This window comes from Anser anser (assembly GCF_964211835.1).
Source record: "Anser anser genome assembly, chromosome: 2".
Lineage (NCBI taxonomy): Eukaryota > Metazoa > Chordata > Aves > Anseriformes > Anatidae > Anser > Anser anser.
Window position 1 is genome coordinate 90,296,368 of NC_139721.1, and position 25,177 is coordinate 90,321,544.

The 25,177-nt window shown below is 46.5% G+C and overlaps 2 long non-coding RNA genes across 4 annotated transcripts; one reads left to right on the top strand and one right to left on the bottom strand.

Annotated features, from left to right (window-relative positions):
• Nucleotides 1-29: 29 nt before the first annotated feature.
• LOC310895214 lies at nt 30-14,329 on the bottom strand. Of its 3 annotated transcripts, none has more exons than XR_014580540.1 (4): nt 14,291-14,329; nt 3,992-4,088; nt 3,163-3,297; nt 30-2,519 (listed from the first exon to the last, which is right to left on the bottom strand). It is a non-coding gene; the product is annotated as an uncharacterized lncRNA (long non-coding RNA). The 3 variants fall into 3 exon arrangements; XR_014580541.1 differs by lacking the exon at nt 14,291-14,329 and adding an exon at nt 13,852-14,237; XR_014580542.1 differs by lacking the exon at nt 14,291-14,329 and adding an exon at nt 13,823-14,237.
• A 73-nt stretch (nt 14,330-14,402) lies between these two features.
• On the top strand, nt 14,403-21,714 carry LOC310895218. Its single transcript, XR_014580546.1, has 2 exons — nt 14,403-14,462; nt 15,434-21,714. It is a non-coding gene; the product is annotated as an uncharacterized lncRNA (long non-coding RNA).
• Nucleotides 21,715-25,177: the final 3,463 nt, after the last annotated feature.

Genomic DNA, 25,177 nt, shown 5'->3' on the forward strand with positions numbered 1-25,177 from the left:
ATTTGAATGAGCATGTTCCTTTATTTTATTTTTTTTAAATATGAAACATGAGTTATGCTGATACACATTCTATGTCAGCAGAGGACAGACTGCTCTTTGCTTTGAGAAAAGAGCAATATGAGAAGTAAACACAACTTATGCTACCAGCCACAGCACACCCCCAAACTTCTCATTCCAGGAGCCTTTGCAGCTGGCATAGCTGATGGGTAGGTAGATAGACAAGCATAGGGAAAACACCTGGGCTCAGGAGCTTGGGTTGGAGATCGTGGACCTGGAAACCTGTTTGGGGGACTGGAAGAGTAGGAGAAGGATCAGGAGTGGGTTTGAATGTTCATTTTGAGAGGTATGGACATGAATCAGAGCCACAGGAGGGTGCTGGAGCTGAGCTCAGGTTCATGAGGTAATGAGCATGGTGCTGCATGCCTCACCTTGGCATGGTTCGCCAAGGGCAGCAGGGGCTGTGGCTCACAGCTGGCCACACAGGAGCTCTGACACACATGGTCTCTGTCCTACACACCCACACACTTGCGGCACAAATGAATTCCTGAACAGCAAGAGCATCCCTGCCGCACAGATGACCAACACTGCAGAGCAGCCAACAGCTGCCGGGCAAGGGATAGTCCCTTTCTTCCCTCCTGCACAGTGAAACTCTCACCTGCCATCCTAAAGGTGAGCAAGTCCTTGAGGCCTAACTTGTGTTAGCCAGGCTTACCTCTGCTGAACATGAACCAGCAAGCACCACAATATGGGATAAGAGAGCACAACATACTGCGGTTTCAGCCTGTTCTGGCGAGGGGAAAAAAATGCTGGAAGTTCTCATCACAGCTTTGGCCACCACTTCCCAGATCAGAATTCAACTCTAATACAGTGATGCTGCTTTAGAAGCAGTTTGTCCAAGTCACCACCGTTGTTATGTTTTAGGTTTTCATCACTAATAAAACTGTACCACAATACAGATACAAGCTCAGTTTCTCTTCACCTCAGTAGTTTAGGTTCACCTCTCCCCATTCCCATATCAGAAGAGACAGACCTTAAGATGAAATGAACAAAGCTGCATTTAGCAGTAGTACTCGCACAAGAGTCTGCTTGCTCAGCTCCTTTCTACTGCAACTCCAGAACAAAAGCGTGAGTAAAACCCAAGTGCTAGCCACCGAGCCTCTTGGTCTTTTATCTGATGAAAGACTCACCAGATGGAAAACAAACCTGCACTAGTTTAAACATTTATACTTCAAAAAAAAAAAAGAATCGATCCCATAATAGCCAAGTTCCTCTTAGTCAAATTTGCCATGTTCTGTACACTCCGGAGCAAGCCTAGCCTAGCCAAACACAGCAAACAAGCCAGCTTTTGCCTCCAAATGGTGCTCCCCTGGAGCAACTGCAGCAGAAGCAGGAGGTCTCAGCTGCCCAGAAACTGGTAATTTCAAGTTGGAAGCAGACTTCTGCCCTTGAGATCTTCCATCACTGACCCTTTGCTGCCTGAATTACTCAAACCCATTACAGAGCCTTGCTTCTGGCACCAGCTGAACAACGTTTGCCCCTCCAGCCTCAGCTTCTTCCTTGAATTCCTGTCTCTCATCAGCAACCATTGTGCATGGTCAAGCAACAAAAAAAACAGTGCTCATCTTCCTTGATCCCAGAACAGCTAATGAACTCCTTGCTGTCCCGGCAGGCCTGTGCTGTAGTCACACTTGCATTCAAACACACTTGACAGTCACTGCAGTTACCTTTTCTGAAATAGTCTCAAAAAGCTTAATAAGGGCACTGCAGCAACATCCAGACTGAATATAGCTCAGCTATGCAAGGGTGAGATGAATATCCTCCAGGGGTTTGCAGCCCAAGCGAGGAGGCAGATGAGTTTTGCAGAAACAAGCACCTGAGTACTTCTAGCCGGCTCTCCTTGAGGACACAAGGAAGGTAAAGCACAAAGCTATCTTTATTCTCATGCAATGAACTATGACAAAGGATCTGCCTGGAATATGGACCTGTCTTTTTAGTGGATTCTTCTGAATTAGCCTTCTTCCCAGGACTGACAAATGCTTCAGTGAGAGGGATAGGACAGGATCGTGAGCCCCAGGAGCTCCCACAGGGCTTGGGCAAACACAGTGATCAGCATGCCACAAGTATATTCAGTAATCAGCTAAAGCCTAGATGAAACAGCTACCAGTGTTTCCACAAGTCATGCACAGCCTTGTCAGAGACTTCAGCCATGCTTGTACTTGCCAGAGCATCGTAGCAAGCAAAGTTCAAGGTTGTCAGACATGAATAGAGCACCCAACACTCTAAGACAGCATACCCGTAGGTGAGCGAAAAGGTCTACCCATAACTCTAGCTCTCGCCCACCCAGTCTCATTACGTGGCTGTACACTGCAGAAACCCCCCTTCCTGCACAGCAGTAGGATGGGATTCCCCTCCAGAAAAGCCCTCAGCCAGACTTGGGGCACATGTCAGTGTTCAACCACCCTTGAACAGGAAAACCTCATGTGATGGATGCAGCATCTTCCTCACATGACGAGAGCTGGCTGTGGAAGATAAGAGGACAAAGTCACATGCAGTCCCCTGGGACAAAGAGGTTTCCCTCTATGCTCTGCCAGCCTTCTAGATTACTGTAGTATTCCCCCCCAATACCCACACCTCCAAGAAGGCCCCCTGGAATATTATTACCCTGACCTAGCTCTGGCTAGGTAACACAGAGCCTTTTAAAAATAAGAATTGTATAAATATGTATTATGAGGCAATCCTCTACAGACTAACACTTACAGGGTTAACTCTTCCCTTAGCACTCCCCTGCTCTCTTCTCTGGGACAGGGACTACATGGTTCTCCAGGGCTGCCCTGGCCCATTGAGAAAAGCCATCACATTAGCAGATATTCTCAGCCCAGCTCCCCCATTTGTCTCTCAGTGCTCTCTGATTTAAACATATGAGGAGCTGGCCTTAAACTAGACCTGATTTCAAGCGCATCAGTGTCTACAACAATTTCCCCAACAGCATGCAAGGAAAAAGATACAGAAGGAATAAAAATAGTGAGAAAACAAACAGCAATAAAAGTCAGAAATAAAGCTGCCTTTGTTCTGCTCTTAAACCTATACAGTGAAACAAAATATTTGCATAGAAAGATCCTGCTCGTGAGGCCTTAAAACTTTCTCCTCCCTCTGTTTCCATACCATTACGGTGTTTTTCATCCATGTCAGCTGCTCCCAGAAGCTCATTAAATATTTCCCCAATAAGTGAGACTGAGCACCACGTTCACCCACTGAGAACCCTCCGCCTCCATGGACACAGGACACTGACCAAGGAGCCTGAAAGGATCACAGAGGAGCAGTTAGCATCAGCCAGGAGACAAATTGCTAAGAGGGATTCAGGCATCTCCAGTTGGCGCAAAGCCTGAACAGAGAGATCGGACAGAAGAAGAGGCTCTCAAAGAACCCTGCCTGAGGCTCTGGGGGATTTCTGCCAGCGGGGTATTTTGATGATAAGGGTTGCAGAGCTTCTCAGTCTGTCAGGAATGAGCCTGCAAGATGGTAAAGCATTCCCCGTTGGCCCTATGATAATGCCTGTACTATCTAGTTATACAATAAGCCTTAGGTTGTTTTCCTAACCCAGGCAGCAGCTGGCAAAGCTAAAATGAGCTACTGTTGTCTCACACTGCAGTACAACAGCCTCACATGCAGTTTCCTTCTCCCTACCATATCTTCCCTCTTCCACTCAGCTGCACAGAGCATACTGATGCCATCAGTGCAGGAGCAAGGCACACCCAAACCATGCAGGGAACAACTTAGGAGGTTCAAACTCCAGCCGCTTTGATCAGGAGAGTGGCTCCACCAGAGCCAAAATAAATGTTTGCTGATAATCCCGTGCCCTCTGTTTGCTTGTGTGGCTCCCATTTTATTAGCTTTCTTATGGCAGGTTTTACAGCTGAGGTCAGAGTGATAAAATGCACAGATTGTTCTTCACCATGCTGATTTGTTTCTCCACAGTTTGATGCAGCCTTACCTTGAAAAATGCGATACTTTGATCCAGGGTGCTTTCTTGTCGCTTGCAAAACTTCACCTCCTTTAGCCACTTGACAAACAGTTAGAAAAGCAACAGGCTGTTCCAGGGCAGGAGGAGAGCAAGTCATAATCAGGTTTTCCTACTGAATGCTCAAGATACCCTTTACTGAAATACCCAAATCCTAAAGTACCCAAATCAAATGATGGTGCTTTACCTCTCTCCAAGGAGCGCTCTGCCTGTTGCCCCAGAGAACCCCTTGGGTAACTGCAGGACCAACATCAGATCACAAGATGCCAATCACTACCCCATCATCTCAGAAATGTCAGAGTCTGCTCAATAGCTTTTAATTCAGCCCAAAACACAATGCTACAACTTTCATCTGTTCTCCCTACTTTATTTATTCAAGTTACGCTCCCGCTAACCCATTTGGCTTTCCCATTCTGAAAGCCAAGAGAAAAATCAAAGAAGGAAAAAAGGGTTTTGTTTTTCCCTTATTTTTTCAAGTTCAAACTACTCAGGCTGGGAACTAAACCAAGCTGCATCAGTCAGCTGGAGACCAATTTACCTATTAACGGTGGCATAGCAAAAGCTGAAGAAGCCATCAGAAGCTTTCTGGTCCCAAGATGGAGTTCTTGTTGCTTTTCAACATGTTTAGAAATTACTACTCAGCCTTTACTGAATTTTATGAATGGAAAATAGTTTTGCCCCAGAGCCTGTATTTATTATTCATAGCTTGGTTTGTTCTCCCTGGATGTTAGGGAACTGTAGATCCAGATCAGGAATACACAATATTTTCCATCCCTAATTCTTTCATCAACACCTCTAAAGGTGAACACACAACAGAAGACACGTTTATAAACACATTGTTACCTTCTGGATGATGAGTACAAACAAACAAGCAGGCCTGAAGCCACTGCTAAGATGAGTTTTGCTTCTGCAGTTGCAGAACGTGGCAAGGAAACAACACTGCAGAGTTTTTCTACTCCACACCACTGCTGCTTGCTCACACAAGTCTCTCATAATCTTGTCTGAATAGCAAACCGCTGACACTGGCATTTGCTGGTCAGACAGAAAGAGCAAAATGGATGCAAATCCCCAGAACAACCAAGATAAGAAGCTCTAATTCAAGTAGACTCTGAAGTACCTCAGATTTTAAATCACACCTGAATACTCTGTGGCACGCACACACACAAAGGCACAACACATCATCTCCAGTCCTCCAGTCCATCTGTGAGGCAGTTCAGGGAAATTTTTCTGCATTGGCTTGGCTGCAATCACGATCTCTTCAGGCAGACCTTCACACAACTGAGATTTCCATCAGGATTATGAAGCATATTATCTGCAGATTTTCTGTGTTGTTTCTGCCTGGTTCTGTTTGTTTTGTTTTTGTTTTTTTTTTTTAACCTCCTACTTAAAATGAAACCCCAAACACTGATGAGACAGAGCTAACAACAGAAGAATATTAAGGTGTGAAACATCTTCTGCTCAATCTAAAACGAAGCAGCCAGACCAAGCAAAGCAGTTTGTCTGGACAGCAGTTTGCAGTCTAAAAGATGAAATAAGTGGAGAGGCCTCCTAGAAACAGACTGGTGGTCACACAGCAGAAAGGGCTGGTAGGAAGACTCAATCTAATTTGAATGAAGTCCAACACTTCAATTGTATTCTGCTGCTATGAGTCCTTCAGCAGCAGAACTCGCTGAAGGAGCTCCTGGTCCTGTCAACACACAGGAGTTGTGCTGTGGTTTTATTTGCTTATTTTAGGCTCAGTTAGTTCCCTGGCCTGCTTCCTACCACAAATCCTTCCGCGCAGCTGAAGGGTCAAAATCCCAGATGCAGCATTCCTTACGATTAAAGCACTGCTGAGGTTTCCGTATCACCCTGCTGCAGGCTGAAGTGCCATTCAGGAGACTCTATCATACTACCAGGCTTTTCTGACAAAGTAATTTCAAGAAGTTTCTGCCACTCCAGGTTGCTCATTCGTGCTTCCTACATAGTGACTGCACCCACAGAAAACACTGTAGGATGGACAAAAGTGAGGAGGAAGGGAGGGAACACTGCCAAAGTGGTACAACAGAGGGAAAAATCAGACACATGCTCTGCTATATTGCATAAGTGAGAGCCTCTGCAAAGATAAACTGTCTCTTTCAAGAGGGAAGATAGGTTAGGACCCATAAGGTCCTAACCATCTCTAGGTGCTCTTGAGAGCATGCTGAAGCAGCTGGTGTACCCCAGAAAATCCACCCTGGGCCTGAACATCTGCCTTGGCTGCTCACAAACACAGCATCCATGGCAGAGCAAAGCTCCCAGACAGAGGTCTCCTCCGGAGCTGGAGCCACATCCTGCTGGCTTACCAGGGATGGCCTCTTCCTCACTGCCCCAAACCCCATCTCCTCAGTGGGAGACACAGGTGAGCTGATGCCCCATCAAGGAGGGGCCACACTGCCCTAACACCATCCTGGCTCAGGATGAATTCATAGCAGCACTGAGCACAGGCCCTGGATTAATTGGTGTTAATAGGGAAGTTAGGAGCCTAAAGGACAAGGTCGCAGGTAAGCCCTTCACACCAGTAAACCCTTACACCTTTTCCTCAGTTGTGAGCCGAACCTGTCCCTACAGCTTGTTGGGAAGAGCGTACTAGAAAACAATGCTATGCTGAAAAAATCTAGAGGGTCACCTCCTTCATGAGGAATTAACAAAAAACCTGAAATACTTTGATGTCAAAACTTCCTGGACCAGCGTTATAGGAACAGGCTTTTCATTTTAAAATAGCTTCCTACCTAGTACATTTAATTATCACTTTTTGATAATTAATCATAAATAATGCTTAAATATTGGTATCAGAAAAACTGTTCTGACCTTCCCAAAGAGGACCTCCCCTGTCGCCCTCCCCTTGAAATAAAATGTTTTACAATCCGAGCCCTCCATCCCTTGGAGGAAGGTGAGTGAGATCAGGGCAGATCCTCCGCAGATGAAAAAATACCAAAGTCTTGTGGATATTTTTGCATGAAGTGGAAGTATCCTGCCTTGGCCAGCCTCCTTCGTACTCCAAAGACTGTCTCTGGCTGCTGTGCCACCTAGGTATAAGCTGCAGCTGATTTTCCCCCTGCAGCCCCACGCTGCTCAGCACTTAGCAAGATGCTGCAGGAGCCCCAAGTCGCTGTGTGGGACCCGGTGTCTTCTGCTGGTAGCTCCTCGGGGTGGGACACGTCAGTGCAAAGCCTGTCGCCGGGCAAGGGACATCCCCGCCTCTCACGGCCATCCAGGAGGTGGCACTGTTAAACTACTGAGGCTTGCCACAAGTCGTCTCTTTTCCCTCCCACCTCCTCCCCAGTCTTTTTTTTTTTTTCTCCTGCCTTGAGGATGCCGAAAGACCATCACAAAAAGCTCGGCTGAATTAAGAATAGACTCCTTAAAACAGACGATGGCTTTATGATTGCATGAGTGTTTCTCTCTCACATCAGCATTGTAAAGGACTGGCTAAGATAGAGATGTTTACTCTGTATAAGGTGATGTTATACAACTTTCTGCCTCCAGCAACTACCGGAACCGTTCTGTTTTAACCCTTTGGCACCTGGCCCCAGCCCATTCAAAGTCCCTTTTAATTAATTTATTTTGAACAGCCTACACCCTCAATGCACTGTGAGGCAGAACACCTACCTGGCTCTGACCGAGCAGGCAAACAACAAGAGTGCTTTATCACGAGGGAGGCGTTATCACAGCTCAGCGCCCCGACTCCTGCTCCCTGAGCAAACAGCAGTCATGGATGGCAACAGCCACAGTCCTCCACAGCAGCTCACCTGCCCTGTGCCAGCCACTCAGGCTCCCAGGCAGGGAAATGGCACAAACCTACCTTCTCTCAGCAGTTTGCACCAAGACTTGCTGAGCTGGGGGGACATACTTGCTCCTGCTGGGACTCGACGGATCCATAATCTCCAGGGAGGAGGTAGCAGCGCTGCAAGACTTAACAAAACTCCTGTTGGCACTTTCATGTCCCAGCAAGGGCCCACAGGAACATGGCTTGTGGAGGTGACTGAACAAGCTACTGCAGTTCACAGCAGTGCTTTGACTCTCAGTGAATTTGGAATAAAGTACAAAGTGGAAAAAAACTTGGCTGAAACATCCTGAAGTTATCTCCACTCACATCAGTAATGAAGGCAACAGCTTTCCTTGTAGACCCTCCCCAGCCCCTTTGCAACACTCACTGCAGCTCAAAAACCTATCATCCAGGAATCACTGATACTCTTGCAACTATTTCATTAGTTGTTTGCAGGAGAAAGATAACCACGAGGAAACATCTGCTGGATTTTAACTTCTTAGACTTGCTCAGTAGCAGTAGAAGCAACAGGTGGGAAGAAACTAGCCAGCCATGACCTGCTAGCTCTCCCTAAGCTGCATCTGGCAGTGGTTAGAGGGAAATCAGTGGTCAGAGGCTCAGCATGGGAACCACTCACCTACACCAATTCTGCTTTCAGGACTTCAGTGAGTTCACAAATGAGTACTGCTCCCCTTGAGCAAGGAGGTCTACAACTGCTCATCAGACTGTCTCTTTCAAATAACAGCCCAGATGAGTCATAGCAAAGATTGCAGTGCCTGTGTCTTTTTTTAGTGATTTAAAAGTTCTCATGGCCATTTTTTCTCCCTGAAACTTGGCCCTTCTCTACCACAGTTGCAGAAACTACCAGTAAATGAGGCTTTGCAAACTATGTGCTCCAGGACAGTGGCGTCCAAATTTCTAGCCAGACAGGCCACAAGTTCTTCTCACCATATGCAAGTACTACACATCTGATCCTCCCTGAACATAACACAGCATGCCCAGGTGGAAGAACTAACTTGTGTACATGCAATTTGCTCGACACCTCTCAGAAACGTTACCTGTGCTGCAAGCATGCACCTACCCTGCTTCCCAACAAGGCTACCAGGAAAGGGGTCCCGGGCTATGAGCAATGGCTCATGAGCAAGCCATTTTCTAAGAGTTCCTTGAATTTAGTAGAGGAGCTACCCACAAGCACTGATTGTCTGGCAACCAGCCCAATTAGCAGTTTTCTTAAGGACCTGGCAGCTCCTCCTCTCCCATAACAAGGGCTCACACCTGGACTCTGTTACAGGAAAGGCCATCATGAAACAAAAAATGTGCCCCGGGCACTGCCTCTTCCATCACCTTCAGGGTAGGAGTGGCTGGCTCTGAAAGTCCCTCCAAAGGAAAAAAAGAAACACAAAGCAATGACCAAGCTATGAGCTTTATGAACTGTCCTGCTGGGCCTTTGCTTGTTGGTGTAACTAGGGTCACACATCAACACAATGCAAGTGGCATGAAAACAGAAAGCTTCCAGTTAAAAAATCCTCTTGAGTTGTACCAAAGCCACCTTCCTAGCACTTTAATATTTCTGTGATAAATATTTCCTCACACACTAATGACTTAAATATCATGTGTCCATAGCGGGAGACGATTTCAACCTATGTCAAGAAGACAGAGCTCTCTCCTCAGTAACTAGGACAAATGCTAACTCCAACACAGCACTGCTGTTATCCCATCTGACCTCAGCAGCCAGCCAAAAATGTAGGGAGCGGCAAGTTTCCGTTACAAGCCGTTTTGGTAGCTGAATAAGGTGTTCCCTCCATCCCTCACAAAGAATGCATAAATTCCTTCCCCCAGGCCCGCCCCCCCCCCCACGTGAGCACAAAGATCAAACAATGCAAAGCGATGTATTTGCTCACATTCTCATGTCCCTTTTTGAAGCTCATACTCCATTTGAAAGCCTCTTCAGACCTTGACAGCAGCTCCGACTACTCCTGCTGCAGGACTCAAGGGTGCTGCCAGCTTTGGTGACCTCCCCTGCAGAGGGGAGATCTGACCATGGCAGGTACCTGCACCCCAGCCACCTCCATTAACAAGACGGTGTGCCAGCAAACTTGTCAACACCACACATTAATGCAGCTGCCTATACCCCACAGCAGATGCATAGCCTGTTCATTAACGGCTTCAGCTGCCAACACAAGGTTCAGCAGACTTTTTCCTGAGAATCACACTTAGAATGGTGCCTCTTACCTTCTCACAAGCCCCATCCACAGCTGTGCTTCTCCCTCAGGCAAGCACAACCACCCCTGCCATCCCAAAGCAAGCAGGTTGAGCAAGCTGATCCTGCTAGAGGGAAAAAAAATTACTGTTGGGGGTGTGAGAGGCACAGGGTTAATTTTTGGTTCCCTCTGGTTTGTTTCAGAGTCAGGGACAAGGAAGAGAGGCAAAAGGAGAGTTGGTGTGTTCAGCAGCAATTAAACATTAGGACAGCCTTCCTCCATCATTAAAAGTGCACTATAATTTCACTGACTCTTCTCAGCCCTTGCATATTTGAAAAGTCAATAGCCAGCAGAAGCCCATGCTGCCTGTCAGGAGCATGTTGTTGGACCTGGGGCTCAAGTATTTGCACCTCTTGATTTCCATTGGAGACCTTTTCCTTATTCACATCATAAATGGGCAGCAGATCCCCTCTCTATCACCTGTCTCAGCAAGGTTTAGTCTATTTGCAATTCCACTCCAGTTTATTAGCATCTGCTGCAGCACTCACCAAAATCAATAAGAAAGAGCCCATTTCACTGATTAAGGTGGGAATTAAATTCCTTCTCTTTCCAAGCAGCCTTGAAGTATTGCTCTCTCTTTAACACTGCTGAGTCCTGCAGGCAGAGACTGAAACAGCCCCTACTTCTCCAGCTCACATTTATAGAAATGAAAATGGGGGAGAATGAGTCTGATCTGAAGATTGTACTCCTACCTGGGTCTTCCTAGGTAAGGCCAAGGTGACATTTTCAGGAGTTGAATTCTGCCATCTTTTGCTTAGCTTTTACAAGCAGCGTTAAAATCATCATTATCAAATCAGTTTTCTGCTCTTTTTCTGAGAGGTTTGGGAGGAATACCTAGGCTTCCTTCCCCCTCCCCCCCCGCCCCCCCCCTCATGGGGAGGATGGGAGACACGAGCAGGAGGAAGAGGCACACTTCCTTCCAGGGCTGTTTCCCCTCCTCCCCCCAACTTTACGATTATGAGTATGGCTAAACACAGCCTTCTGTTTTTGTAGAGAATTAAAAGGTTTTTTTTACGGCTGAGCGCTGTCACGCTTTTTGTGACAAATAAGAGTACTGAATGCTTAGAAAAGCATCTCTCCTAAACACTGGGCACCAGAATCACTTACTGCACCAGTTGTTTCCCCATTGCCAGGATGCCTTTTTTGATGCTGGTCAAAATCTGTGTGTTAATGTTTAGTAATAAGAGCCTGTTTAGTGCATCATAACAAAAAAGTGCGGAACACCCTCTTCTTTTTCCTGTGACTGTGATACCAAAACACTTTAAAATCTTCACAGTGCTTATTTTCACACTGCACTAACAGCTGGCATAGAAGACCCTGAACTAGTTTATCAATAGACTGGAGCTCCGTGAAAGAAAGCAAACTATGAGATGAGAAGTCTGCTAGATTCCCAGATTGTTTCCATTTCAGTAAGTGCTATTGCTGGTAATAAAACCACAAAACAAATGATAGTCCCACAAACACTCCCTTAAGTAACATTCAATATTCCAGACCTGGAACTTTGTGATAGAATAATTATTAGCCCTACTTTGTTTCCAAGGGAAACTGAGGCCAGTAACACAGCAGGGAATTTCTCACACTTCTGCATTCCCAGCCCAGCATCCCCTCCAGAAGGCAGCTGTCCCTTCCCATTGCTCACATCTGTCTGGATCCTCAAGTGAGAAGCAGCAAGCTGTCCCAGGAGCAAGTGACTCAGCTGCCCCCAGCCGAGTTTCACCCATCTCCCTTCTCCAGCAGGGAAGGAGAGGGACCGTGCCAGCTCCCCACCCGCGCTGGCTGAAGCAACATGAGACCTCGAAGCTGTGCAAGCTCGTAGGACTGCTTGCGGCTGAGCCCAGGTGAGCCGCGGGCACACTGTCAGGGGGCTATGCCAGGAAACACCAAGCATCTTTCCCAATTGCTGCTGGAGCAGACGGCACCAGGTGTGCTATTTAACCAGCCCGGGTGCGGCTCTTATCCATTACAGCCAGTCCCCAAGATACTTTGCCTTGAGTCAGTCGCTGGCAAAGCTCCCAGGGAAGCAGTCTGCTCTGCATCTCCCATCTCTGGGCAGCCCTGGCAGCAGGGAGAGGATGGGCACATGGCTGTGCACCTCTGCGTTGGGAGAGCCTCACACCTTCTTTTAGAAAATGTACACTTTCACAGGAGGGAGTAAACTTGGTCTAGAAGCACTCGAATAAAAACAGGGTTTGAACTGCTTGGCTAAACACGCACAAGCCCATATGAATGCACTTAACACGAGCTGACAACCGGTTTTTATCTGGTTAGCGCTCATCAATTAATTACAGACCAGCGTGTCCACACCATGGTTTCTCTGTGATTTAGCCAAGTCAGTTTTCCAAAACAATTTTAACTAACCCAGTCACAGCTGAACTGTAGAAGCATATTTCAGTATCTGGGACACCAGAGCACAGTCAGGACTCTCAGGCTCTGAGTGCACATAAATGCAGTTTTCCAGACCCATTACAGAAACTTGCTGTGGCTGCCTGCAACATCCATGCCCACCCCAGCCCTCCTGGGAGGGGATGCTGCCCTCCCACGTAACGCTGGGGAAAGGGGCCCGTGCCTGTTTCTTATTTACTTCAGGTTAGAATCCAGTCCATTGAGCCTAAGCTGCTGAGGAAGGTTCGTGCTAAGGCCCCAGCCTGCAAAAAGAAGGTAACAGACAGCTGAGGAGCAGTAGCATCTTAAACAGCTGCAGCTGTTTCCCCAGTGAACGTGATTCAGAGCCTCAGCGTTCGCAAGCTGAAGCTTAGAACATAGCAACAATTCTTGCAAAATATTTTGCTTCTTGTCTTTTTTTTTTTTCCTCCTCCCCCACACAACTTTTTAACCTCTTGGTGCCTATGCTGAGTCCCTACCTAAAATAGGTTCCAGGGTGGAACATACTTGCCACTTGATCCGTGGCTTGCTAAATTTAGCCAAACACAGCCTGCCCGTACAAGATGGTTCTCTTGAAATGTCAGTAGCCACACATAAGGTTGCCAATGTCATCCAGGAAGTGGGACACCACGGCAGTTATATTTTTTACTTAAAATAATAGTAAAAGAAACTGTCATGCTCTGTGGAGAGGCAACCATAAATTTGATTCAAAAAAAAAAAGAGGAGGAGGGAGAAGGAAGGGGAGGACAGACTTCTGCAAAGCAGCACTTGAGCCAGAAGAGAACCTTTGTATTTAACATATGTAGAATAGATTAACTCTTTGACTGGAGTCAAAGAAAGCTGAAAAAGAGAACAACCTACTTTAAATGACTTTTGGCAGTAGAGAGTTAAAGTAGAAAACAGACTTGTAATCTAGAGGAAGGGAAGACATGGAGGAAAAGAGAAGGATACACCAGCATAACATACAATTCCATCTTCTTAAGTTACCAAGTGTTTGATGTCAGCATCTGACTTTGTAAATACGTGACTTCTGAAGACATATCAAATACACAACTGCTCCTCCATGCAGCAAGGCACTGTGATCCATACAAATACCTTCCCCAGTACTGTTGCAGTGGAGACACCAGCGACTAGCAAAGAAGAAAAACAACAAACACAACACCCTCACTTTCTCTGGTGCTCCATAGGCAACTGCTGCTCCCTACCCTCCTTGCAGTATCGCAGAGAACCACATTCTCTCTCATTCTCATCATCAGCTTAGTTCTGAATGTTTCTGAGCAGCCTTTCTTGTGTTTTTTTGGAAGGAAGAAAAAAAAAAAGCAGTTGTCTTTGAACTTAAGCCCATAGTCATAGAATTAAAAGCAAACAACATACTTTTTTGCAAATTTATCTGGAAATAGTACCCTCAGGTTGAGAAAAGCAACAAGAGGAGAGAAAAAGCTCCTGAAGACAAACAGTGTACGAGCTTGTCTCTCCATGAGAGAGAGAGAGGAGGAACCTGCACTAGGAACAACATTTCCAGCCATCCTGTCTTCCACTTCCTCCCTTTCTAAAGGGAGGGCAAAAGCTACCCCCAACTCAGAATTTGCTTCTTGCCTCCACCAGGGCCAAATGTAACGGTAATGAAAATGGTGATTTGCACCAGCTCCTTCTTCATCACTTGACTAAAAGCAGGTGAGCAAGCCAGGACAGCCCTAAAGGCAAGGGAGTGCTGGGTTAACCCCATTAGCTCTGCTTTGCAAATCCCCCCTGCCTCCCCAGTCAAACCGCCTGCCCAGGCTCAGTTGTGCCCTGTAGCCTTGAAATTATGCCTCATCTCTACCAGCACGTAAAACCAGTCACCTGCTATACGTTCAGGCACAGGATGAACTCAGTGCTCTGAACTCAGCCAAGCTAGGGGGAGGAGGCATCTAAAAGCAGATGCAATTAAGGGCATGTTAGCATGTAAAATCATCATGGTTCCCACCCAAAGCCGATGGCAAAGCTGAGCAGGAGCAGGACTAGGCTGGTCCAGGTTTGCTGTGGTTCTTGTCCCAGGATGTGCACAGAAATGGGGGGCCCAAAACCCAGAGGGAGGTGGCTGTGGGGCCTGGAGGGAAAGCTGGGCTGTAGGTACGTCTGGGATGGAGAATTAGCTCGCTGTGTTGGTACAAGCAGTATCTCGTGTCTGACTGATACTGCAGTCAGCAAAATGTGATACTGCTCCCTCTTATACACAGCCCCCAGCCCTAATGATGCCTCTGCGGAATAACCTGTTGCATCTTAAATCTAGCTAATTGTCTGGGCAGCAAAGAGCTGTTTTCAAGGCTAAGATGCCTGAACTTTTCCTCTCAGAGAGTGAGGAAAAGGAATGAGGGATTAACTGTGAAAAATGCATGTGTATGTAGAAACAGAGCTGTTATTCAATATCGTGCAACGTCTTCCTATTTGAGGAGCTGCCTGACCCTTCAGATAGATAAGCTTTTGGCTGTGATGGGATGGCTGTGGCAAGGGATAATGCAAGGTTTTTGACAGCAGTGGGACAAGAAAGTATTCACTTTGCAACCAGGGGTACAGATGCTGCAGTGTTTTATCATCAGTATTTTGCAGAACTCTCCATAAACTAAACTGCTGTCCTACTTGCCTAAAGTCACGGGTAATTATCTTCATATCCAATATAAATTAGCAAGATGTGGGTGTCACTGATACTGGGACAGTGTAACTTGCATCATTTCTGGCATTCAGTGATCTGTAAAATAATTCTAACTACATGTAGAAAACGATTACAGCAAGAAAAGGGGAAGATGTATGATTAAAACAGATGGGTGGAGCTACCAGCATCAAAATTGTGCTGAATCATCTTCCCCATATTTTACACTTAGGCTGTTTTCCCCCCCACTGGATATCCTTGGGGTCAACTGAAGATTTCACAGGTATATAGTTTCATCTGCCACCAAGGCTGCTATATAATAACATTTACTTTTTTTTTTTTTTCATATTACTCAGAATTTATGGAGTCCAAACGACTGTCGCACAAATCAGAAAACTCAAATGAGTCCCATGGAGATGCTCACAAGGGTGAAAACTGCATGCAAAAAGGGAAGCGGGGCCTTTATTCTTAATTAATTCTTATTTAACTCAAATATCTAGCAATCAGTTGGACAAAAATCTCTCTTTGTTTAACATTAAACAGCTGCTGTTCCATTAACGCCTGAGTAAGCTACTAATCTAGATTCCCCAAGGAAGACCTCCAGCAAGAAAAATCTAAAATATCAGATCTTAAAATCTATGACTTTTTTCTTCTATAAGAGGTGGGAGGGAGGAGGTACGGGACTCAAGAACATTTTCCTTTCTGAAGCTTTAGGGCGTTTGCACAGTCACACGCTCTTCAAATTCAGAATTCCTGGCTGGGGGCTTCCACTTTTCACAGCCAAATGCAGCAGCAAGCTGTATGGATGCACAAACTTCCCAACCAGTGTGCAGGGGTATGCCCAGCATGGAGTTACTGCTCCAAGTCTTAGCTGATGCTGTCAGATCTGTGGACTTGCAAACATCCCTTCATAAGACATGGACCTGAAGCATCATCCTGGACCAGGGCTCCCCTGGGTGTTAGCGGTCGTGAAATCTGAGGCAGAGCCTTTGACTTTAAGGCTCCTGTTCCTGGTGTAAATCTCACTGTCTGTCAAGAAGAGAGAGAACTGTCCAAGCCATGACAGCATTAGTCAGGTTACACTACTGTCTTGGCCGACAGTGGGGTAAAACAACCATCATTTAGTCCAGTGCAAATGTTATCCTCATTAAGCCTATGCCAAGAGATTTGCTAGTTCAGCTAATCTGAATTGGCTGTGGGTATCCGAATGCAAAATAAGCACTTTCCCCTCTTTAATTATAGTCTTTATGTTTCATGATTTAGGTTGCTCCTGTCATTGTTTGCAAGAGAGGATGGGGTTGCATAACAGTGTGTAACACGATACAGCTGCAGACGGAGCTGCTCAACCAGTGCAAGCCCAAATAGAAAACAGCTTCTTCTGTTAACCAGCAGCTGAACAGCAGGGAAATCTCACCCATCCCTTTCCACTGGTAGGGGGCAAGGGAAGTCCCGTGGGCTGTCCCTTTGCCCTGTTTATATCCAATTTATTGCAGCCACCAGCATCTTGGCAAGATTCAACAGAATTCTCTCTGGTGGGTCCTGACTAAGAGACAAAGACAAACTGGTTCTGTTCAGAGCATTGTTTTTGATGGGAGTGTTGGCATGTTTATTTTAAGAAATGGGAAACTTACCCCAACTATTTCACTTTTCATTCACCAAGTGTCAAACCTTGTAGGTCTCCCTCAAGCAAAAATCCAACCTGTGTCAGCAGGACTGTTGGGTTTGTCCTTTTTTTTTTCCTTTTTTACTTTTTCTTTCTTTCTTTCTTTCTTTCTTTCTTTCTTTCTTTCTTTCTTTCTTTCTTTCTTTCTTTCTTTCTTTCTTTCTTTCTTTTTCTTTTTTTTTTTTTAACAAGGCCTGTAGGATCCAGTCCAGCAACTCTTCAGCCATCATGTTCAGGTCCAGGATTAGTCTGTACTTGACCAGATTCTGATTCTTCTGAGGCATATTCTGTGCAAAGAAGATAAAGTGCTGCACCAAACAAGCATAAATGCTTGCTTTATACACTTCTGGGGCCTATGTGAGCTTCTGAGATCAGAGCCTGGGACCAAATTTTCTTCTTGCATTCTTCAGCGTAGTTCCTCTGAAGTCACTGCTACCAGATAAGCTATGTAGCATAGCACAACCTTATGTGGCCACTTGGACTGAGTGGCTTATTTTTAGCTCAAACCTCTACCTTAAGAGATGCCTGCTCTAATAATGCAGTACAGCCTTCGTGGTACCAGTGTAACTTTCCCTACAGAACATGCTTGGTTGATACACAATTAAACTGAATCAATTTAAAATCACACAACCACTTTCAAGTGTCACAGACTTCTGCGGACGCTCAGATTAGTTTGTCTGGCACATTGCATCCTTAGGGATGTTTTAGGGAATGAAGCTGCATAGCTGTAACCATTTTTAAAATCAGTACAACTACTGGGGTAAAAGCTACACTGCCACTTACTGGTTTCACTGTTCTACCCAAAACTGGTTTCACTGTTCTACCCAAAACAGAAACTTTAAGTATGTTGACTTATCCTGGAATATGAGGTGCAGGATTTGTCAAATGAAATGAACAGCTGCACATGCTCTTGGCTGTGCAGAAACAGACTGGGGAATGTAGAAGCTGATGAGTGCTACTAGATATAGAAAGACCACCTGAAAACCCCATGGGTGCCAATTCACGGTTACAAAAGTGTGACCTAGAAAACCTCACACATGGCTCAGTGTTGCACTGACCTGTAATGGCAGCTTACAAAAAGCAACTCGCCTAACAGAGCAGTTTTTCATCTGGTGCATGCCCAAACCTGATCCAAGCACATCCCATAGCGCCTTGGCTACCAGATGTGGATTGCTATTAAACCAACTGCTGCCTACATTAGTCAGGAACATTGCTTACTAAGTATGTTCAGACTTCAGGTTGTCTTGCACCCAGCTATTATCTGATCTTAAAAAGCTACCCAGCATTCCCCTGCCATTGAAGGCAATGCAGATGGCTCCGCATCAGGATTGCAGCTTTCTGCAGATCGGGTTGATCTGCAGCAAATCATTCTCAGTTCAGGCAGTGAGAGAGAAGATGGAGAACACAAAAAAGCATCTAAAACACAGCCAGCTAAACACATGACTTCTATACCAGTTCAATTTCCTTGGGACTTTCCCAGCATTTTTACCCCAACTGTTTGCAATAGTGAAAAAAATGTTGAGATTCAAGATTTTTTTTTCTGGCCCAGGCATCTTAATAGCTCTTCAGCCTGGCTGCAAAACTACATAAACAAGGATGAAATTCTGGCCCATGCAAATCATGGCAAAACTCCCACTGATCTGAATGAAGCCAGACTTTCACCCCCACCTTCCACAATGTACAAACCCAGATTTAAAATAAATTTTAAAAATAGAGCTCTAAAACTGTTCTTTCCAGAGCTAGATAGAAGAGGGAACATCAAAGAGTGCAGCCTTGCTGTTTTCATTAAACTCTCACCAAGTTTGGCTAACTCTGATGAAATAACAACGGTCGTGATCCCGCGTTCTCATTGAGATTGTTATCAAAATTAGCAAAAGCAGTTAAGTCAAAAGAGTGAGAAAACTGTGAATGAAGTTCAGCTCCAGCTGCTGGAACTTTCCTCCAGTACTGCTTGTTTGTCTGCCTAACTGCAATTCATCTTTCATTTTCCCCTGTTGCTTATGGCCTCCAGTCCTCAGTAGGATGCTAGATTCCTTGGCAAAGAGATGCAGGCTGTGTTGGTACCATTCTTCATGCTCCGCTGATCATTAACTCATCTGCAAAATTCCTTCCAGATATCTTACTTCTTCCCTTCTGCTGCTGCAATACAGCAGTGTACCTCCAGACAATCTTTAAGATTTTCTTTTCGTGGAGAAAACCACAGGAACTTCACAACACGTGATGAGCACCAGGCTTTCCAGAGAGCCCATGCTGTTTGAGGAAATGCTCTTGAGGGATCAGCAGGCTGTACCTTGCCCATAGATAAGCAGCAGCAAGCAGTTCAGCAGTGAACCGCATGGTCTCCACTCAGTGAGAAACTTAATCCCCCCTAAGTCAACAAGGCAGGCAGGGCACCGATAGCTTTCTCAGAACAGAACAGACATTATTACACCTCTGGTAATAAACTAGTAGAAGTTGACAGTACATGTCTCCGTTAACACAGTAAAGCCTTTCACAAATACAGCTGTCTGCATTCTCTCCAAGTATTTGGTAAATCCAGTGTCTCCCCGACAGTGTTCTGGAGGTCTCTTGTGGTCTGCAGAAAGCTGATGAGTTCAATGGACACACTGTTGTTTTCTTTCTTTGTTCATCCTCTGAACAGTTAAAGAAATTAGGAAAGGCAAGTACTTTCCTAACAGGATTTAAGCAGGATGAGATGTGGCAGAAGCAAGTGGTGCTAAGGAAGAGTTTTGAAGTGAGTGAGGGGAAGAGACATGTTGTACCACCAGGAGAGATGAAGAGATCTGTCCAGACTCTCTCTACAGAGATTTGTCCCATGCTATGAAATTGCTAGAAAAAAGCTCTGAGCTAAGCCAGTTTCACTGAATGCACAAAAACCATGCTGTCACAGTGCTCATAGAGACAGTCAGCCATAAGAGGGCAGCAGGTATCTAACGCATACAGAAAAGTGTCCCTTTCTGATACAGGATGTCCCAAAAAGCTAAACTCATTGGGCAAAGCAAGAGAAGAGGTATTAAAAAAAAAAAAAAAAACTATATTAAATCTTCTCTTAAAGAAGCACTGTTAGCCAAGCACCTACCCACAGGCAGTAAGTACAGCCACATACCGTCTTATGCCAGGAAGAAAAGTGTTGTAATGTCTCATCCTGAATGAGCCATCCTCCATCCTGCCCAGCTTTTATCCTGGAGATATATGAAAGAATTACATTTCTGGCAAACTTCCTGATTTAACAGCTGAATGGAAGTCCTTTGTGAAATATGCATTCCATGGCTTGCCCTCAGCCTCATGTAATGAAAAGGAGGGGAAAAAAGACCCTGAAACATACAAGCTAGGACACTTGTGACTGCAGTGCGGAGCCATGAAAGCCAACCCTGCCACCTCGACGTGATCCTCATGGCTCTGCACAACCTGGTCCTCAGGTCAACTGCCTGACCGCAGAGCAGCCATGGGCCCAAAGCCCTGCACTGGCACAGCGTCCCGAAAGCAAGAGGCAGCATTTTCCTTAGGGGAAAAGGCAGCTCGGCCACTCCTGCCTCTGCTGAGCACTTCAGCAGGAGACAAAGCCTCATGCTGATGCAGGACAGGCAGTGCCTCTCCATCCTGCTGGTCCGGAGGTGAAGTCTCCTTACACTGTGAGCGTATGACCCAGGGTGGAAATAAAACGGGACTGGCAAGCCACCAGCAACTCTGCTCCCATCACCGAGAGCAACTTAGGCTCACACTGCCAACATTTTTAGGCAGCGAGATCTGAGGAGAAGTTAGAGCCTCAACGCACAACACGATGCAAGTGATTTCAAGTGACACACGCCCAGAGGGATATTCTCGGGGCTGAATCCAGAGGCCAGCCATGCTTTGTGCCAGGGACAAAATGTGCACAGTTTCCTGGGGACATGCCGGCTGGCCAGCCAAGGCCACACAATGTTGCCCACAGTGCCGCTGGTGCTCCCCGGCCCAGTCCCACCATGCGGCCAGCAGCAGGCCAGGTGGCATCTCCTTCCACAGCCCCAAATCCCGTGTCCAAAGGCAAACCCCTCCTCCTCCAGCCACGAAACAAAACTGGCCACTCACACGTGGGATTTCTTCCCTCTCCAGGCAGAACTGAGACTGCGATGGCTGCAGCCCGTGGGCTGGTGAAAGCCGTGTGAGAACAGCTCACCCCTGGCAGGCACCCAGCCATCCTCCACAGGAGGGCGCAAGAGGAGACAACATGGCTGGCGGGCAGGGCCCCGCCTGTCCCACAGGCCCTGCAGACCCTGGTGAGGGGCTGGAGCAGATCACCCAGAGAGGTTGTGGGTGCACCAACCTTGGAAGCATTCAAAATTGGTTTGGACAGGGCTTTGAGCAACCTGGTCTGGTGGAAGATGACCCTGCCTGTAGCAGGCGGGTTGGACTAAGTGATCTCTGTGGGTCCCTTCCAGCCCAAACCGTTCTGTGATCCCATGATTTATGGAGGACAAGTCTATTATGCCTGCTTGCTTTTGTGACAGCATTGTCCTTTAACTTAAATAGCTCCTCTTTTTCCTTAGCATTAACCTCCAGGATGTATTTATAGAGAGCGATCATATCCCTCTCTCAGCCTTCATGGTACTGGGCTGAATAAGCCAAGCTCTTTCCATCTACTTTTATAACACCAGCTCTCCAGTGCCCTAATCCTCCCGCAGCCTTTCTTTGCACCTGTTCCAGTGTGAATCAATCTTTTTTGAACGTGAATGACCATAACTGCCCAGCATTGTGCAGATGGCATGTCACATTGCTTTTTACAACAGAATTAGTATTTCCCTCTCTCAAGCACAGATACTTTGCATCAGGCAGCCAGGGATTTCACTTGGCTCTTCCCTACTACAACATGCTGGGGCAAAATATCACTTGCTCACAATGGTAATGAAGCACGAGATAAACCCAGAAGCATCACATTTAAACAACTACAAAAATTATTTGGGAGCAATGCTGTGGACAAGATTTTTAAATGTTCAAGAGCCAGAAAAATAAATAAATAAATAAAATAAAATAAAATAAAATAAAATAAAATAAAATAAAATAAAATAAAATTCTTTTTCTGTGACAATCTTACACTTAAAAACTGTCAAATTTAATATGGAAAAAATAATTGTGGAAGGGCTGTGTGGAAAAGGAGTGTCATGAAAACTGTTCACAGATGGTAAAATTATTCTTACAATGGTAGAGTGAAGTAAGATGTGTGCTATAAAGAGCAAATGATGGCCACTGTCCCACATGCCTTTTGCAGCGCCCCTGTGTGCCTGTGTCACTGTTCCAGCATTGCTGCTGTTTCTTTATCTTCCAGCAGCCCTTCTGACACCCACCATGATCACTCCTAGCATTGCCATCTTTGATCCCTTCACTCGCCGACTGGTGAAAGGAGCCAGTTTTCTCTCCATACGTGTTAGATCCTGAACACGTAAATACCGTTACTTATAGCAACTCCTGGGCTTCTTTGTGCTCCAGTTCTCTGTGGTGACCAGCTTTGGGTCCCAGCCACAGCCCAGATACATCATGCTGGAGCTCATATCACATCTGTCCAGACAGCTCCATTCCTTTCCAAGCCCCCCAAACACCAGATGCCTGCACTGATAAAGGAGGATGACTGTTCCACATGTTTTCAGCTGCTTTCTTTTTTAATATCCACTAGGATGTTTCAAAGGGCTGGAGAAGCCCTGCAATGTATGGACCCTGTACTGCAGCAGAGATGGGAAAGAGATGGGAAAGGAACTTCAACGAGCTTCCTTGAGACCTCCCTGCCCTAGGAAATTATCTTAGTGACACCAAAAAAACTTAAAGGTAATAACGTAAAGCCACAAATCTTCAGGCCCTTCAGTTGCATCAACCCAAGCATTTCTCTTCCATTTGTTTTCGTTGCTGGATGGGTCTTGTTTGTTTGCAGAAGGCAACCCTGAGGGAGTGCACACTGACCTGCTGAGAGGATGCCATGCGGTGGTCCATGCCCAGCCCGCCCCGCTTCTGGTCACTAGGGGCCACTCTCAGAGCTGCTGAGGAGAGGCCAGCAGCTGTGTCTTGTCACTGTCCTCCCCTCCCACCCTTGCCTGCTGCCCTGCTCGCTGGAGCTGAGCTGGGAACCAGCAGGGAGAGCTGGGAGGGAGGCACCTTCAGCTGGCAGGGAAGAGGAGCAAGGCCGGTGCTGAGTGGGGAGGGTGGGGAAGGAGGGGAGCTGAGGCTGGGAGAGGAAGAAGAACAACATGCTGCTGCAAGTCCTTCCCCCACGATGACTGGAGAGAAGAAAGCTGATTGCTGACGAGGAAGATTAGGAGGCCCTCCCTTGCCCATGCCAGCCCATCCCTGCAGAAAACTGCTGCCTCTGTCCTGCCCTGAGACCCGTGGTGGAGCAGAGAGCTGGACCATGGGCGTGTGAATGAGGGGGGCCTTTGGCTTGCTTGAACACAGGTGGGGCGCAGGCGTTGTACAACCAGGTGTCATCTTCCTCCAAATTCCAGGCGGAGGTAGCAGCCCCAGGGCCTTCAGCAAGGGAGGATCCATCAGGAAGAAAGAAAACGGCAGAAAAGGAGGAGGTGCCAGGGAAAGCAGAGAGCAAGTGAGGCCAACATAGGCCCTTGCCCCCAGCGTGTCCCAGCAGACAATTCTGAGACACTCGCCTTAATATAGCACCATCTGCCCAGCTATTTTCTCCTCTGGCTCGTGTACAGTGATCTCCACATTACAATCAGCGTGGCTGGCATACTTGAGCTAGCTGCAGCCTAGCGAGGTCAGGCAGGGAGCAGTCGCTGCGTACACACAGTGGCGAGGACTTCAGCCCCGGCTCTCCAGGTCCCTGAGCAGTTTTTGCCGAAGCCCATGCCATTCCCTCTCCCCTGCTTTGACCCATACTGGCTAGGTCAGCCAGCATGTGCTGCCCTGCTCTGATCGCAAAGCAGTCTGGTCCTTAGGGAGGGTGGATTTGTGCAGCAGGGGCTGGTTGGTATCTCGGATAAAGAAAAAAACAAGTACACACGGGCACTGAGCTGAGAAACAGTTTGGCAGGTCTCATGTTTTTGTCCCAAGTCCCATTAGTTTGTGTTTTTCATCACACCTCAGAGACAAGAGCTTCGCTCTTCTGCACCAATATCATCTTGCAAAAGAAGCAAATAAGAAGAATGCCACATTTGTGGTTTGCTGTTTATTTATCGCTCTAAGCCTTGCGGTTTTGAAGGTAAACTCATTTTTCTCTGATTCAGAATGGTGGTAGAAGGAACACAAAAACACAACACTTGTCTGTTCTCAGAGGGTGTGCTCTCCTACATATTTTTTGTCTTTTTATTTGTTTTGTCTGTGCAGACTTTGTGCTCTCTGGTGCAGAACTAGGACTTCACCTGTTTCTGTGTTTACCCTGTATATCACAAAGTTTGAGCTGCCATGCAAATAATAAATACAACCATTTATATGGCTGAGCAAAAGCCTTTTTTTTTTTTTCCTAAAATGGGTGTGACACAGGGACAGACTGGGCAAAGTTTGCGAAACACTTTGTACTGTGTGCTGATTGCTCCATCTTTTAGACCAAGCTGGGGCTCCCAAGAAGAGAGGGAATTAGCAGGGGTAGTTCCAGTGAGGATCGAGAGCTTGTGCTGCACAGCAGAGGCCCATGTGTTGCCTGCAAAGATAGCGTGATGTCCATCTACTTACCCTGAAACCAAACCCAACGATACATTTCCTCTCATATGAAGTAATCCTACAGCACAAATCAAGATTAATTGACATCTCATGTCTACCACAGCTGCACAAATGGTCGGTACAGCACAAGTGGGGCCTGTTCGCTAATCGTGAAGTAGCTAAGAGCAGACCTTGGATTACTGTGGCCTATAGTAATATATCACTTTCCATAAAAAGAAAGGAACATTGTGCTCTCTTTCTCAACACTGTTTCACCCCAGCTCATCAGTTGCCCAGCAATCGCCCTCCTCTCCCAACACTTGCATGGCAAAAGGAGGGGGTTTTAATCCCAGAGAAATTCTGCTGCGCTCAACTGAAGCAAAAGGAGCAGGGACGAGCGGGTGGGGGAAGAGGCTCTTAACAGCAGCAAAAAACTCCAGCACGAGGGGAGTTTCCAGGCTATCATAAGTCTAAAGGCCAGTCTTTCCTTTCTAATGGTGCCAATGTGCTCTGCCCTGCCTGACCGGAGACTGCCTGACAGGCGAGAGCAGCCTCTTGTCTCTGCAGAAGAATTTCATTTCTTGCTGAACAGTCAAACCCGCTGTTGAGTTACAGCTCCATTTCAGTTACAGCAGCCTTTTAAAGCACATACGTTAAGTTCTCATATTGTGAAACCAGTCATTTCGCAAACTGGCTGAAGTTTTCGGTCATTTTGCAAAATGCCAGGAGGTAGTAGGTATGCACATGAAATCCTCACCCTCTGGCTATTACTAACTCACTAACTCAAAGAGAGATGTAAAACTATTCTTACGTTCATTTCT